The 15,200-nt window shown below is 37.5% G+C and overlaps 1 protein-coding gene across 9 annotated transcripts in view; it reads right to left on the bottom strand.

Annotated features, from left to right (window-relative positions):
- Positions 1 to 15,200, bottom strand: part of zmiz1a (zinc finger, MIZ-type containing 1a) — a 165,709-nt gene that overhangs the window by 112,294 nt on the left and 38,215 nt on the right. For all 9 annotated transcript variants that reach the window (XM_067386432.1, XM_067386434.1, XM_067386429.1 and 6 more), the window contains one exon: positions 10,989 to 11,112. The gene's annotated coding sequence lies outside the window, so the exon portion shown is untranslated. The remainder of the gene's footprint in view (positions 1 to 10,988; positions 11,113 to 15,200) is intronic.

Below are 15,200 nucleotides of genomic sequence, written 5' to 3'. Positions count from 1 at the left end.
TGCCATGAGGTTACGATTCAATCTTTAGGAAACACCCAACAATGTTTCAATTTCTGACAATACAAAAACTGTCATGTATGAGTCTTACAAATGATATCACATGTAATTTGAGATTTTATTTTAGTTTGCATGGTTTAGTTTGCACATTGCATATTTCAGTGGGACTGTAAAAGATTTTTATATAAATATAAAAGCTAAATAATCTCATTATTTGGGGTACTTCTTTTGCACAATGCAAATTTCTTAATATTAAGCCTAAAATGTGTTTTAATGTCAATATTGACAAGGACTGTATGAACTTTGAATAATATCAGTCTTTAAATGCAAGATATTTAAAGTGTACCTAAAGTTTACTTGCAATAGTTCCACTTTAGCACAATCAAATATATTCAAGTATATCTTTAGTTGGACCTCAGCATTAAAGTGCACTATGTATTAGTTGTTCCAATTTAGCAGACTTTAATTATCTCAGTTTAATATACCAAAAGTACAATTGCAGGGTATTTTTATTAAGTACATAAATATGTAAATGTATTTATAGTATACTTAACATGAAATAAATGTATTTCAAATACTTTTTAGCATATTTATTTTTCACTAGGGTTAGCAGATGTACAATTCGATTTGCTTATGCCACTTACACCAGTGAGGGTCAGACTCTTCTTACAATTCAGTTTAAACCACATATGATGTATCCGTCCAATTGGCGAGTTACTATATACTCACCAAAGCCATTTTTTCTTCCATTTGGCACCAGTGTTATTTTTGGACCCTGACTGTATCTCTAAGACAGGGCTTATTTTGAACGCCATGTGGCCGTCTATCATCGCGTATACCGTTAGCATGGTGTGCTCATGAGATATAACTACTGCAGCCCTGGAATGTGATCGTTGCCATTGGATGTGGTGGTATCATGACCTTATTGTCATTCCTCTCTGCTTTCCTATTAAGCGCACTGCTCCCAGTAATTTTCGATGAGTCAAGCTGCCTGACTGACGCACTCCAATTAGGCCTGGGCTAGCAGAGCCCTTAACTCCAGCACATGCTGTTCCTCAGGCACGCACGCAGCAAGGCCTTTTTAGCCAATGACAGCAAGGTGACGGTGATGACATCGAGATGGCCTGCTTGGAAGCCTGTGGCCTGCACTAAGGAGACAGAAATATCTTCCTTTGACAGACATGGATACATGGCACTACGCGTGCAGCTGTCTAAATGTTGCCTCTTTTTGTCTCTCGCTCGCTCTGCGCTATCTTTCTCCCTTGATCCCGCGCTCACTCTCTTGCTCTCTCTCATTCAATCAACTTAAGCACACTGACTTTTTGTCTGCGGCAGAGGCGAGGGGTCAGCCTTCGGAGGCCAACCTTTAGACGCAAGCATTTGAGATGGATGAGGTTGGGGCGGCGACTGGAGCCTGAACACAACCCACAGACAACCTCAGACATTCTCAATTAATCAGGTCACGGTGCAGGGAATAACTCACTCTCTGGTATCTGGGTCTGGACGGTACAACAACCTTCTGCAGCTCACGCAGCCATGCAGCTATTTGCCTTTCAAAACAGTTGAAACTGTGCTTATGCATGTGTGAAATATCTGAGAACGCCAACGGATAGCTTGTGACACATAACCTTTATAGCTGAATGTGTAGTAATGCTAAGCGTTACAACTTGGCTTCAAAACTCCAAATAGTAATATCAATCTTACAAAAAAGAATCCAAGTCATGTTTCCCCCCAAAAAGAAAAGCCTATTTTAAGGGCCATAAAATGATTTTATGATAATTAGGCAAATTTCCCCTCCAAATTCCTATTAACATGATGCACTGAGGATTAAATTAAAGGCATAACATAAAACACTACAATTAAGTATAATTATTTTACTAATTAAACAATGTTATTCTTTTTTCACATTGCAGAATTTTGCAGGTAAAATGTGCTTAATTGTAATGAAAATGTTTAATTGTAATGAATGAATGAATGAATGAATGAATGAATGAAAGAAATCAAAATCGATCGAATGTTTTTATAAAATAATAATACATTTATAAATTATTAAATATAAAAAAATACAAATAAATATGCAAAATTAGTATATCTAATTTAAAACAAATATTTAAAAAATATATTATAACATCTTATATATAATATAAAATGTATAAATATGGTGCCAAGAACCAGCAAGCAACCTACTTCTAAAAAAACCCCACTAACAATTGTTCTATTCTTGCCATTATTTTCATTCCAAGAGTTCTCAAACTCCTTAATTTAAGTGAAATTCCACACTGTAATCAGAAGTTTAAAAGTCAATTAGCTAGACCCTCTAATTAAACATATCAGAGGCCCCTTCCCTCTCTCTGTGTGCTTCATTAACAGGAGAGCACAGGCCTTAAACTCAGTCTGGATGTCTTTCAAGCTCTCCTCCTCTGGAAGGCGTGGGGCTACAGGTCGTCTCGCTGGAGGTAGGAGCATTTTCATTCAGATCTTGAATGGCCTGCTGCTTTAAAATGCTTACCACATTCCTCTTTCCTCATAGACATTCAGAGACATCCTTACTGATACTATAAAATTTCCCTATCACTGCAGCTCTTTAATTGCTTTGTTATGGCAGTTCTGAGGGAGCAGACGTCACCCCACATATGCAGGTCCTTCTGGGGGCCTTGAACATAAGATGTCACCGAGACCCAACCTGGGGAGTCTGGGTTGGGGGAAACCAAGAAACCTGGAACATCTGTCTTTCTTTATGAAGTCTATAAAGATCACAGTGTTGGAAGAAGAGAATGAAAATATATGATTGGAGGAGCAATATACCTACGCTGGATGTAATGTATTGAGATGACTGCTGTCAAATACAAGCAAAATGGAGGTTTGTCAAATGAGAGCATCCAGTCTGCCTGCTACGGATCACACATAAAAACTGGAAGTGCAATAAATACACTTTTTAATGTTGGTCTGGGCAGAATCATAATGACCTCAGATTTTCTATCCAACAGTCTGTATCCGTAAATCAACTCCAGATAGTTCTGCCAGCGAGCAACACCAACACTGTGAACGCCCTAAATCACCAGCAAATAAATGAGAGAAATTCACATAATCAGTGCAGCTGGATGAGACCGTATGTTCTGATAACTCAAGGCTTTGTTTGAGTTCAGTCTCCACCCCAATAGATCTCAAGCTCTTCCAGGGCTCCAGACCAAAACAACTACTATGAAGCCACCGGTGCCAAAAATGAAACATTTCAGTGCCAAATTACTTTTTTTTTTTTTTTTTTAGATGTCTGAAGGAAAACAAATCGAAGGATCATATACACTGATTACAGTTCCAATATGCAAATCTGCTGTAGCAGTATCTACATAATTTGCTTCAGGTTTTCATATATATGGCTCAGAATGATTCACAAAGTAAATAGTCTGATTCAAACCACTAACCCTTTTGTTAGTCATTTTGATTGACTCAGTAAAAAAGGTTCATTTTAGATCATCTTATATTTTATAATGTAGTATTATAATTCAACAATATATAAAGTAATATGAAGCTAATCTTTGACAATCTGTATATTTAAATAACACTCTTAATATGCCAGCCAGATTCCTCTTATGCATATGCACAGCGATCTGCTTCAAGAACCTATATCTCAAACATCTCAATCTGTGCAACACTGTGTGTTAGCGATAATATCTGGAGACGCATTCAGATAAGTAATTCGCATATCCTGTGCAGATGAATAGTACGCAGGTTTGTAATTGTGTAAGCAATGCAGTGATTTGTTTTTGTTCACTCAGACCCCGAGGGCTGGCACTTTTCACACTGCACAGCCCAGGACTGCCAGGAACTACACAATTTGTGATATTATTCAAATGAGCACATTGTTTTCCTGTTTACTGACACGAACGGGCAGGAGACAACTCAACAAGATTAAATCATTCAGAAACAATCAGTCTCTGAGTGCAAGTAGCATTTGAAATGTATTGCTCAAATTATTGAGAGCCATTAATGCATGTGTCCACTCTTGATGCACTGTATATTACACTCATTCATCATGGTTGCATGGCCTGGCAGGCTAACAGAAAACATCTTTTGTAATCATATAGCTTTCTGTCAAGGGCAGCACACACATCTGTACATTTAATGATTCAATGATGATTACTGGTGAGTAACTGACAAAGGAAAAGTTTATATCTCGCTGCTATGACCACATATGCGTACAACAATTGCTGTTTAAAGCCCACAGTGGAACAGAAAGTACTGATTAATAATGCACTAGTCGTTCTTTTCCACGTAAATCTCAATGAAACCTACAGCTTTCAAGTTCCAAAAAAATACACAAAAACCATATCTTTCCAGTGAGCCGTTTCTGAGTCTCTAAAATCAATAGGTTACAAGACTACTGACCCGCTCAAATGTATGCTACACCGAAACAGTGTTCTTGACTGTCAGTTTTGGCATTGTGTCAAACTCTGAGCCCTATCAGGATGCTAGCTGTCATTGGCATAAACGCAACACAGATGCACAATCCTCAGCCACTTCACCTCCAAAAGTGAGATGAAGAACATCCCAGCCTAAGCTTTCATTTCCCTTCCACACAAAAGACATATTTCCAGAGGAATCCCCACATCTGTCCCGCATTGCACAGTCAGTGCTCTTCATGAATGCACTTTTGGCATAGGTAGAAGGGATATTTCAGCTTGTTTCAACACCTTCCATTCAAAAAGGGTGTTGAACTTAATCTGAGCCAACAATGGGAAAAAAAAATAAGTAAAGTAACTTGATGGCAAACCTCCATTAACAACAACAAAGTGCCAGTATATAGGCAATTCTTGGCAGAGCTGTATTATTTGACAGAGTGAGGCTGATGTACTGTACCAGTAGTTTAGTTTCGTACCATTTTTGTGATTAATCGATTTTTGTTAGGTGTATATTAGGCACACAGCTTTACAGCCAAACAAACTGCAGCAATAAATCAATTTTACCAACCCCCAACTTCTGAATGGTAGTGCATATATTTATTAAAACATATATTGCCCCCTTAAAGGGATAGTTCACCCAAAAATGACAATTCTGTCATCATTTACTCACCCTCAAGTTGTTCCAAACCTGTATGAATTTCTTTCTTCTGCTGAATACAAAAGAAGATATTTTGAAGAATGTCAGTAACTAGTTGATGGGCCCCATATTATTTTTTTTCCATACTAAGGAAGTCAAATGGAAGTCAAATCTACTGTTTGGTCACCCATATTCTTCAAAATATCTTTTGTGTTCATCAGAAGAAAGAAATTCATACAGGTTTGGAACAACTTGAGGGTGAGTAAATGATGACAGAATTGTCATTTTTGGGTGAACTTATCCCTTTAAATAGCTTTCATGTGATTACTTTTTCTGTAGCTAACAACATTTTTAAATGATAGCTTTACTGTAGTTTAAAAACTGAAGAGTATAAGTAGATTTTAGCTTGGAAAACTACAGTTTTAGAACACTTAACACTCAACTAGCTGAGGCTGTGCTATTATCAACGGAGAACACAGCAATTCACAGAGGTAAAGACAACCTTCCCACAGATGGAAAAGAGAAACATAGAATTGGGAGTATTCCTCCTCTCAGATGCATTTTCCTCCTGTAACTGCGCAGGCTTGATATCAAAGAGAAGTGAAATCCTGGGTGCTACAGGAGCTGGGATGTTGATGTTAATTCCTGTGGTGTGAGATAATCCTGCGAATGCTGACATCCTTTTTCTTTATCAAACGCACCATGGGGCTTGTACACACGCCCAGAGAAAACTTCACCGTCAAAGTCATGTCTTACTGTGGTGCTATCATGTGGTATGGGAGACAATGAAGACTTCTCGCTGCAAAACATCTTCAAGTCTAGATGAAAAAGAGGTGGCTAGACTTGACAGCTAAAATGTGTCATTTTTGCCCCCAAATAATGGCGGTTTTTGAACAGGTTAACAAACACTCCCTCTGTCTGCCATTAGTCAGTCAAACCGACAGCTCTGCCCCCTAAACTCACAATATTGGTTGAGCCAATGTTGTTGTTTGCTCAAACAGAGTAGTGCTTGGCAATATATCGCATGCGATTGTCACGCGCATTTTGTCAGTAAAGCCGGTTCCCTGATTACCGCTAAAGCGCCATCACCTTTTTTCAAATGGAGCAGCATTTAATAGACAGAGCCGTAGTTCACTGATAAGCCACGCAATATCGCGTTCATATCGCAGATGAATCGCCTTCGATAATGAAAACAGGTGATGGCGATTTAGCGGTAATCAGGGAACCGGCTTTACTTACGAAATGCGCGTGACAATCACATGCGATATATCGCCCAGCCCTAAAACAGAGCAATATATAAAACTAAGAAAATAATTACACACTAATGCTTTAAATAATATTCTAAAATATATAAATACATATATAATGTAGGGCTGTCAAACAATTAATCACGATTAATCGCATACAAAATAAAAGTTTGAGTTTGCGTAATATATGTGGGTGTACTGTGTGTAATTATTATGTATGTATGTATGTATGTATGTATGTATGTATGTATTATATTATATTATATTATATTATATTATATTATATTATATTATATTATATTATATTATATTATATATATATATATATATATATATTATATATATATATATAAAAATACAAACATATCCATGTATATATTTGAGAAATATTTACAAGTATATGTATTAATTTATATTTTTATATAATTTACATTATATATAAATACATTTTTTGTACATAAATAACATTTCTCTTAAATATATATATTAATTTGTGTGTATTTATATAAACATATTATTTACACACATTACTCACACATACATTATGCAAACTCAAACTTTAATTTTGTATGTGATTAATTGTGATTGTTTGACAGCCCTAATATAATGTGGATAATACTTGTTGTCAAAAAGTAAATCACCAGGGAGCTATTAGCCTCATTCAAGGAACCACACAATGTAAGAAGCAATTCACAATATTGTTGAAAAATTAGGGCATAAAACCAAGCCAGCCTCACACAGAGCATCGCAGCCTGAAGAGAAGAGAAGAGAAGAGAAGAGAAGAGAAGAGAAGAGAAGAGAAGAGAAGAGAAGAGAAGAGAAGAGAAGAGAAGAGAAGAGAAGAGAAGAGAAGAGAAGAGAAGAGAAGAGAAGAGAAGAGATTAAAAGTTTAAAAAAAAGAAACTACAATTAATCATTCAATCAATTTACTTAAAGGAATAGTTCACCCAAAAATTCACCCCCCATTTTGGAAGAATGCTTGTAACCAAGCAGATCTCGCCCCCCATTGACCACCATAGTAGGAAAAAAATACTATAGTAGTCAGTGGGGGATGAAATCTGCTTGTTTACAAACATTCTTCCAAATATCTTCCTTTGTGTTCAGCACAACAACAAAAATATGTTTTTGGAACAACTTGAAGGGGAGTAAATGATGACAGAATTTTCATTTTTGGGTGAACTATCCCTTTAAGCAAATATGATAATAAAATATTAATTCTTGTTTTCATAAAATATTTTTCATAAAATGAAGTATGAAAAATTATGAAAAAAGGCTCAATATCTTAAATATTTTTATCTTGTTTTAAAAATGTTCAGATATTTTACTTGGGAACAAGATAAAAATGCAGATTAATAACATTTAAAAGAGAAATTAAATTAAAAGGAATGAAATGAAAAAGGGTAAAAGTGAAAGAAAACTGTCGAGACCCCTTTCAGGAAGTATCGCCCCTCCTTTGCTTTAATGAGGTTAACTGTAAAAGCATGTGAAGGATACAGTCTCCCTTTACACACAGCAATGGAAAGGTCACCCGTTATCACATCGAGGCCCCTGTCTCGGTACAAAGCAAGTGTAAAATTACAATTACACCTTAATGAATGGCATATTTCATTACACATATGCTAATTAAGAAGTTTCATATACAACTCTGGCTGTGATAAGCATCTGCTTTAGTACCACGACAGATTGTTCAATCCTCTGAGCTACATGTTGCTTTGTTCTGAGAGAGAGTAAAAAGACAGAAGATTAAAAAAAGGGTAGCGTTTGTGAGCCGGTCCTTGCGCCGCTGTCGGAGAGGGGCCTCTCGCTGCAATGTCAGTGTTCCAGGTGGAGTGTGGGAGGAAAGGCTGGTGTTCTGGCTTTTGTAACGGGCACCCATCTCCACAGGCTGACGTGAGCGCGCTAATCGCTTTAGCTGATCCCGCTCGGCTGTGTGTGAGGCAGATGTTTGTTAGGCCACAGCACTGCTCAGCGTTCACACTGCACTAAGCGAGATTAACCACCACCACCACCTTTATTTACTTATTTATTTATTTCCCTCCTTGCCCCAGCCTGCCCCAATTCTTAATCCCTGACTAAAAAGCTGGGAGGGAAAAAAAAAACGATATATTAAATCATTGTGTAAGGCACCCAGCAATCATTCCACAGAAATGTATTTTCCTCCATGAATTTTCAAGAGTGGCTTTTGGGGAGAACAGCCAAACACGCAATAAGACAAATGTTTACGAAACGGCGACAAGGCCGCTCCATCATATCGACGCGCAACTCTCTGAGGTCGTTGAAATATTTTCCTGGTATAAGTCAAAAAATAAGAAACATTTGAAGTGAGAAACCCTAGCCCTTGTCATTTGATCTCTTTCCCCTCTCTTTCTTCTCTGTTGTTCCATTATGCAGGTGCTGGAGGCCTGAGGGTAAGAGGCATTTGCAGGACTGGGCTGTGCGCAGATGCAGCTACCCTGCTCATAAACACTACCAGACGTTCATCCAGCACGGGTCTGCTCTGCCGTATATTACTCACAGGCTTCCAATTTGGCCAAATCAACCCAACATGTTCCCTATGATCGCCATGCTTCCATGAAAAGTCATAATCGTCCGGGATATGTAAACATCTCTCAGCTTATAGCAGAAGGCGGCAATGACCCGCTGCCAGTACAGAGGACAGTGTTCAAAGGTCAAACGTTATCCAGATGTTACGTACTTTGTTCTAAGCCGCTTGAAATGTTGTTACGGCTTGGTTATTTGTCATGCTTTTTGAGACAATGGGAGTCATATTTACACACACTCATAGCGACCACATGAAAATCTCCTTAACATTTTTGCGTCAATATAGGGTGTCAGGCAGTATTTCTTTTTAAATAGTCGATGCTGATATGTAGAACAACATACATAAACTGCAGAAATCATCAGAGCTGTGGTACAGAAAGTAGAGTGTTGCAATTGACAAATAAAAAGCAGTTGTCCTTGTGCCTGGGTTACATCCCAGTGCCATTCTCCCTCATTTCCCCTTTATTTTTATGTTGGTTATTAACTGTCCTAAGTCACAAAAAATAAAAATAAATACATTATATATACTTTATATTTAGAATATATACATAGTTTTGTCATATCAGTTATAACTGCAAAGGGTGGACCAACTCCATATTAAACCCTACAGATTAAGAGCGGGATGGGATGTCATTAAAGTTCATGTGCATGTAAAGGCAGGCATCCAAAAACATTTAGCAATATAATGTATATCACAGAAAAATAAAATATCGCAATTCCAGTTCTTTTCAATATCATGCAGCCATATCACACAGTATACAAGATCTTAGAAGTCATGAGTTTATAACAATGAGCATCTACATTGGCGCAAGCACCTGTAACCCTGGTAGGCGGGAATTTCTATTCTAACCCCTTAACCTGATTTCGCTTCTCTGTTTGCGATCAGATCTTTTTAAGCCGCTAAACTCCGGGAAAGTTTTCAGTACAATTATCCAGTAATCGAATGCATTCAAACAATCATTTCAAAACAGCACTAACATAAAGAAAACCAGGCTGATTAGAGATGGCAGAGAGAACAGTAACTTGCGACCCATTTTCAGTGAATTATTCATTACAGTGTCGGTTTAGTTTTAAAACACAAGCTGTCATATTATGTCATTGTTTCTGAAGAGACTGAACAAACGGAACGCCAAAACATTCCACCACTGCCTCGATGATATGCAAACTATGTTTCACGGCTGGATAAAGCTATCCAGCTTCTCGCTAGTAAAGTTTTGATGGATGCTAATTATAATACAAGGCAAAGACAACTGTGGTGACGTACAGGAGCCGTACAGTAAGCATGTGTGTGTCCGTTATATTAATGCGCAAACAGTACATTGTTCCCACATATTCAGGATAATGTTTTTATCCATGTGTATGTTGCTGTGTTTAGTCATTCTGAATGGATTTTTTTGGTCATTTCCATGTGGTTCTGCGCAGCACCGCAACTTGACACGTCTAAAATGTAGTTCTCCGTTGTTGCACTGTACACATACTGTACACTGTGAATTCTCAAGTTTTTGTCTGTAATGTTTTTTTTCATGGGTGCTTTGGTTTGCATAAATTAACAAATTATATTCATAAATTTGCACAAAAGGGTGTGAATAATCCCAATTAAAAAATTTTATCTATTCACAGCCTTGTTTATAAATACAACAATGAAAATAATTAGTATGTAGTATACATCATTTATACATTTTATACATTATATAAATTAAAACATTATTAAACCATATATTTATTTAATTATATTGATTTTTTTTTCTTTTTTGTATATATTTTCCCACAAGCACAGCAGCTCTAAAATGTGATGAGCAAAGCCTCTGTCAGTCAAACCTCCAATATAAAGCAAAAATTGTGACCTAAAATAAATTTAGGCAAAATGTTTAATAATTAATCACAAGTAATCTCATGTTTTATCTACTTAATGCCAGAGTTAAAAGGAACATTTCGGGTTTGATGCCAAAGAAGAGGTACTCGCGCCTTATTGATGGGGTTGTGGGTATGATAGATAAAAAAGGCACAGGAAACACTGCCTTTGAGTCAAAATGTAAAAAGGTACAAAATGTAAGACATTAAATTGTCTGAAAGGATGAACATCAAAATTTACAGCCACTAAAAGTGAACAACAATAAACTTCATGACACTGCAAAAACAACATGTCAGATTTAAAGGCATGCCGACCTGTGTGTTCTTCAAGCTGGGAGTAACGTCAGCAGCCCCCCCTCCCCCTCCCCTCCCTTCCCTTCATATAGTCCGTGGGGAAGGTCCCTCCGTAAGCTCCCGTCCACACTAGGGTCCACTGCACCTGGAAAGAAATAAAAGACACGTTATACCTTCAGCTTGAAATTAGAGTATCCTCCCAGGGCCACTCACCAAACCAGAGTAATTTACTTCACACGCAGTGTGAAGACGATCTGACATTTCCCGCTCTACTGATGTATCCGCACAGGTCTGGTACGGCATGTTTTGTTTGTGTTGCGCTGGGGAGTTTTCAGCTAGAGTGACATCAAACGCAGCCACCCTGGGGTGTCTGGGAGTAGACTCCTGCTATAACCCGCTTCCCTCTGCTCACAAACTGCGTCCTTCCGAAAGGTTATCATAGAGCCGCTTTGTCGCTCCTAATCCAAAATTCATTACGTATAGCAGTTACCACACTTTAATATGATACGTTTCCTGAATGGCTGGGTGAGCTCCTTCACAGTTCGCTGGGAGGTAAGGACGAAGTGAAACAGAGGGTAAAAACGGACAGCAATGCTTTATGTAACTGCGAGAGCAGAGCACCATAAACATGTAGAGTGGTATGTGTCAGCACCAAATCTAATTTACAGACCTCACAAGTGATTGCACGTTGCCAGGTAAGCCAATTAAGGGGCTATTAACCTTGTATAAGTGATAGGGGTGGAGAATCTATGGTTTCTTGGCATGAACGTCCACAATGTGACAGGGTACTGAGGCCGCTTTTTGAGTGACAGCGATGGGAAGGTCAGATGGTAATGTTTGGCATGAATGTCCAAGTGATAATGACGGGGCCTCTCATCGTACCCGGCTCGGATAGCTGCTAACTGGATTGGATGGCCGATCACCACATCTCTCTGAGCATGATACACATATGTCCTAAGCTGCTGAGAACAGGCTCAGCAAATGGCAATATGCAGCAATGCCCGCGATGGAGCGAAGACCAGAACACTGAGTCTCTGTTGTGCTGGTCAGATTGCAAAAGTAAGACTGTGAACTTATCCAAGCAGCTGTTTCCAAACAGTTTTTTGGACCTCATATTAACCAAAATGGATCCACATCACCACTGATATGCATATCATTTGAGCATTTCTAAATTATCAGATGAACTAGAAATCCCCCTGTTACACTGAAGAATGAAGTTTGTCATAATTACAGACCAGAATATCAGAGACTTTTGAGTAGGTTCTTTGACTAGAGTTCTAACTAGAATGTATTTTTGTAGGGCCGAAATTTAACATCAATTTTGTTCCCTCAACAAAAACCCAATAGGATTTTTCTACTGGCTTTTGGGTTATTGCAGAAAATAAGCTCTGTATCAAACAAAAGTTTGAGCCTTAGGCCTACATGTTTTGTTCATCATGAATATCTTCACAAATGAACACAACCTTCATGAATCTTGATGCCTAAATACAATCGGCAGAAGTAAAAAGCTAAATGAACTGCACCATGGTCTCATGACTTCTGACAACTCTAAGTCGTAATAAAAAAAACAATTTTCCCTAAAATTTTGAGTTCGAAATAGTTTGCAAGAGCATGATTATAAACACAATGAGGCTGTAAAAGCAGACTAGTGAGTAGATGAATTTACCCGTTTGGTGTGATGATGTTTAATGTCCTCAACAACCTCTGTAGCATTTAGCCACTTGATAGCAACCACCTTTATGAAGACTTTATATATTATATGGTATTTTATGCCATATAACAAAGTGTGAAAATATCTTATTTCAGGAATTTAACCAAAAACCCATTTAGAAAACCCATTGATTTAGGGATGATGAAGTGCTAGCAACTTAATTGAGTTTTCATCCAGGTTTTGGCCTACAAAAACACATCATCACTGCGGTGGGTTCCAGGACTAAAAACTCAAAAATCAGTTTCCCTATGGAGAAAATTATTGAACTATAACTTTTAAACCTTTAAAGATAGACCTAATGTGAGCTACAAGTTTATTAACTGATTGTATTTGCTTCTGTTGAAGCCATCAGGCCACATTATTTCAACTTAATTTTAAAATGTTTGACAGCAGAATTCGTGGTGAAAAACTACATTACCTATGATGCTGTACAGAACATTCCACCAATCAGAGTTGAAACAAGCAAAACGCACCAAAAGATCTCTTTAGTCCTGCCCACTCCCATGAAGCACTGCTAATGATGTAATTGGGTCGATCTCCGTACACTCTCAAAATATTTAAATATTTCAATATATATGCATATTTTGCAATAAACTTAAAATATATTGTTTATTTATTTATATAAGTGGGCGGGCACTGTTGTACTCTATAAGCAACCACCTACCAAACTCCCAAAAGACCCTAGCAACCCCATAGCAACATGCTAATAACCACTCAAAGCATATAGGCAAAAATAAAGCAACAACCACTCACAAAACCCTGACAGCATAGCAACAACTTTTTGACAGGTCAGTGATCAAATTCAGATTTCAATAAACTTAAATAATTATGTTTTACGTGTGTGAATAAACTTACATATACCGATATGAACGATCAGAGCAAGGATTACACTTTAGCATCTACTTTAGTCTTTGTGCAAGTGGAACAATTGACCATTTTACAGAAATGCAATTAGAGGCTGTGAAATGAGTACATGCTTCATTCCAGGAGAGGAAGATTGCCATTTCTGCATATTTGAATCCACTAGTAGGCAATCACGGAAATATGCAAACATTCATGAGAAAATAAATGTAGTGGAAAATTTGGTGCATATCTGCAATCAAGTTTCATGTGCAGATCTAGAAAGAAAGAACAGAGCTAAGGCAAATCGACCTGATATCGAGTATCAACTGTTTCTCAATGAGGTTTCAAAAAACCCTCAAAATATTTCTGAGCAATAGCATGCGTTTCAAAATGAGACAGATTATTGGAAGTGTCAATACCGTAACTGATACAGAGCAAACATCTGCAAATGCTTTTAAAAGGTGTTGATCCTCTGTGATAAATCTTTATGGAGTGCTAGAAACAAGTCACAAACATTGTATAAAATGCTTCTCAACTGCTTGCAGGCCTGTTCTAACAAAATCGTGAACAGCAATGAGAAAAAAAACAATGCATTTAATAAAATTCAGCTAGTCATACAATTATCTGTTACTTTATAATATGGCTTATACCAAAACAAGTATTATATGGATTTATCAAATAAATAAGTATGCATAATATAATATGTATTATAATATATATTTTTTTACCAGTCATTTAGATGACATGACCTCCCTACACATTTTTAAACATCTGTGCTCTGGTGTGCATGTCCATCAACCCTGCACAATTCCACTGATTTGCTTCAACCCTTCAAAACCATGACCCTTCTCCTTCCTCTAAATGCTGTAAACTGCAGCAGATGACACGCTCCTGCATGCAATTCTCTGCATCCAAAAATTCAGGCATAATTCTGAAAGAACCAGTCATTTTCACATAACACACCCTCAATTCAATTTAAACAACTAAATGTTGAGTCATGACATGCAGAAAGAAAGAAAGAAAAATCAATGTAGCCAGCAGTCCAAACAGTTGATAATTACGAATGGAAGTGGGGGGTGGGAGTGCAAACATCATTTGTTAAGGTGAAACAGTACAGTTCCTCACTACAGACAAGAGTCGGGTGGCAGAACCCAGCCAAAAGCAATAATTGATCATTTACATGCAAATAGAGAAAGCAAAAAATGAGTTCAATATAATAAAAAAAACTGAGCATTTTGAAGTGCTGCATCGCACAGGCATCCAGCAAAATCAATTCACACTCTGAAGAAACCATTTTCCTCAGCCAGAGATAATGTGCCACACTACGGGTTGTCAGATACTTATCAGAGGGAAATTAGCTGAGGAATACTATTCCCACCCAAAAACAAACAGGTCAAGCATTACACCTCGCTCCCAAATCAGTGATATCATCAACTGGAGCTCTAGAGTGAATGTCAACAATTGAAACAATTTGGGCACGGTTCCCTCTAATTGGTCATTTCTAAAATGTCCTGAGGATATAACAGAAAGCAAACACTGCATTTAAGAGCAGAACGAGTCCTGTTGTGGAGCCACTTCTGCAGCACACTCTAAAGGCATTTAGTGCTATAGAACATGTCAGATATTCAGGGATGATCTGATTAAAACATTTCATTTACTTTTTTTTTTTTGAGATCCAT

This window comes from Chanodichthys erythropterus, chromosome 5 (genome assembly GCF_024489055.1).
Source record: "Chanodichthys erythropterus isolate Z2021 chromosome 5, ASM2448905v1, whole genome shotgun sequence".
NCBI lineage: Eukaryota > Metazoa > Chordata > Actinopteri > Cypriniformes > Xenocyprididae > Chanodichthys > Chanodichthys erythropterus.
This window is presented reverse-complemented; position numbering and strand designations above follow the sequence as displayed.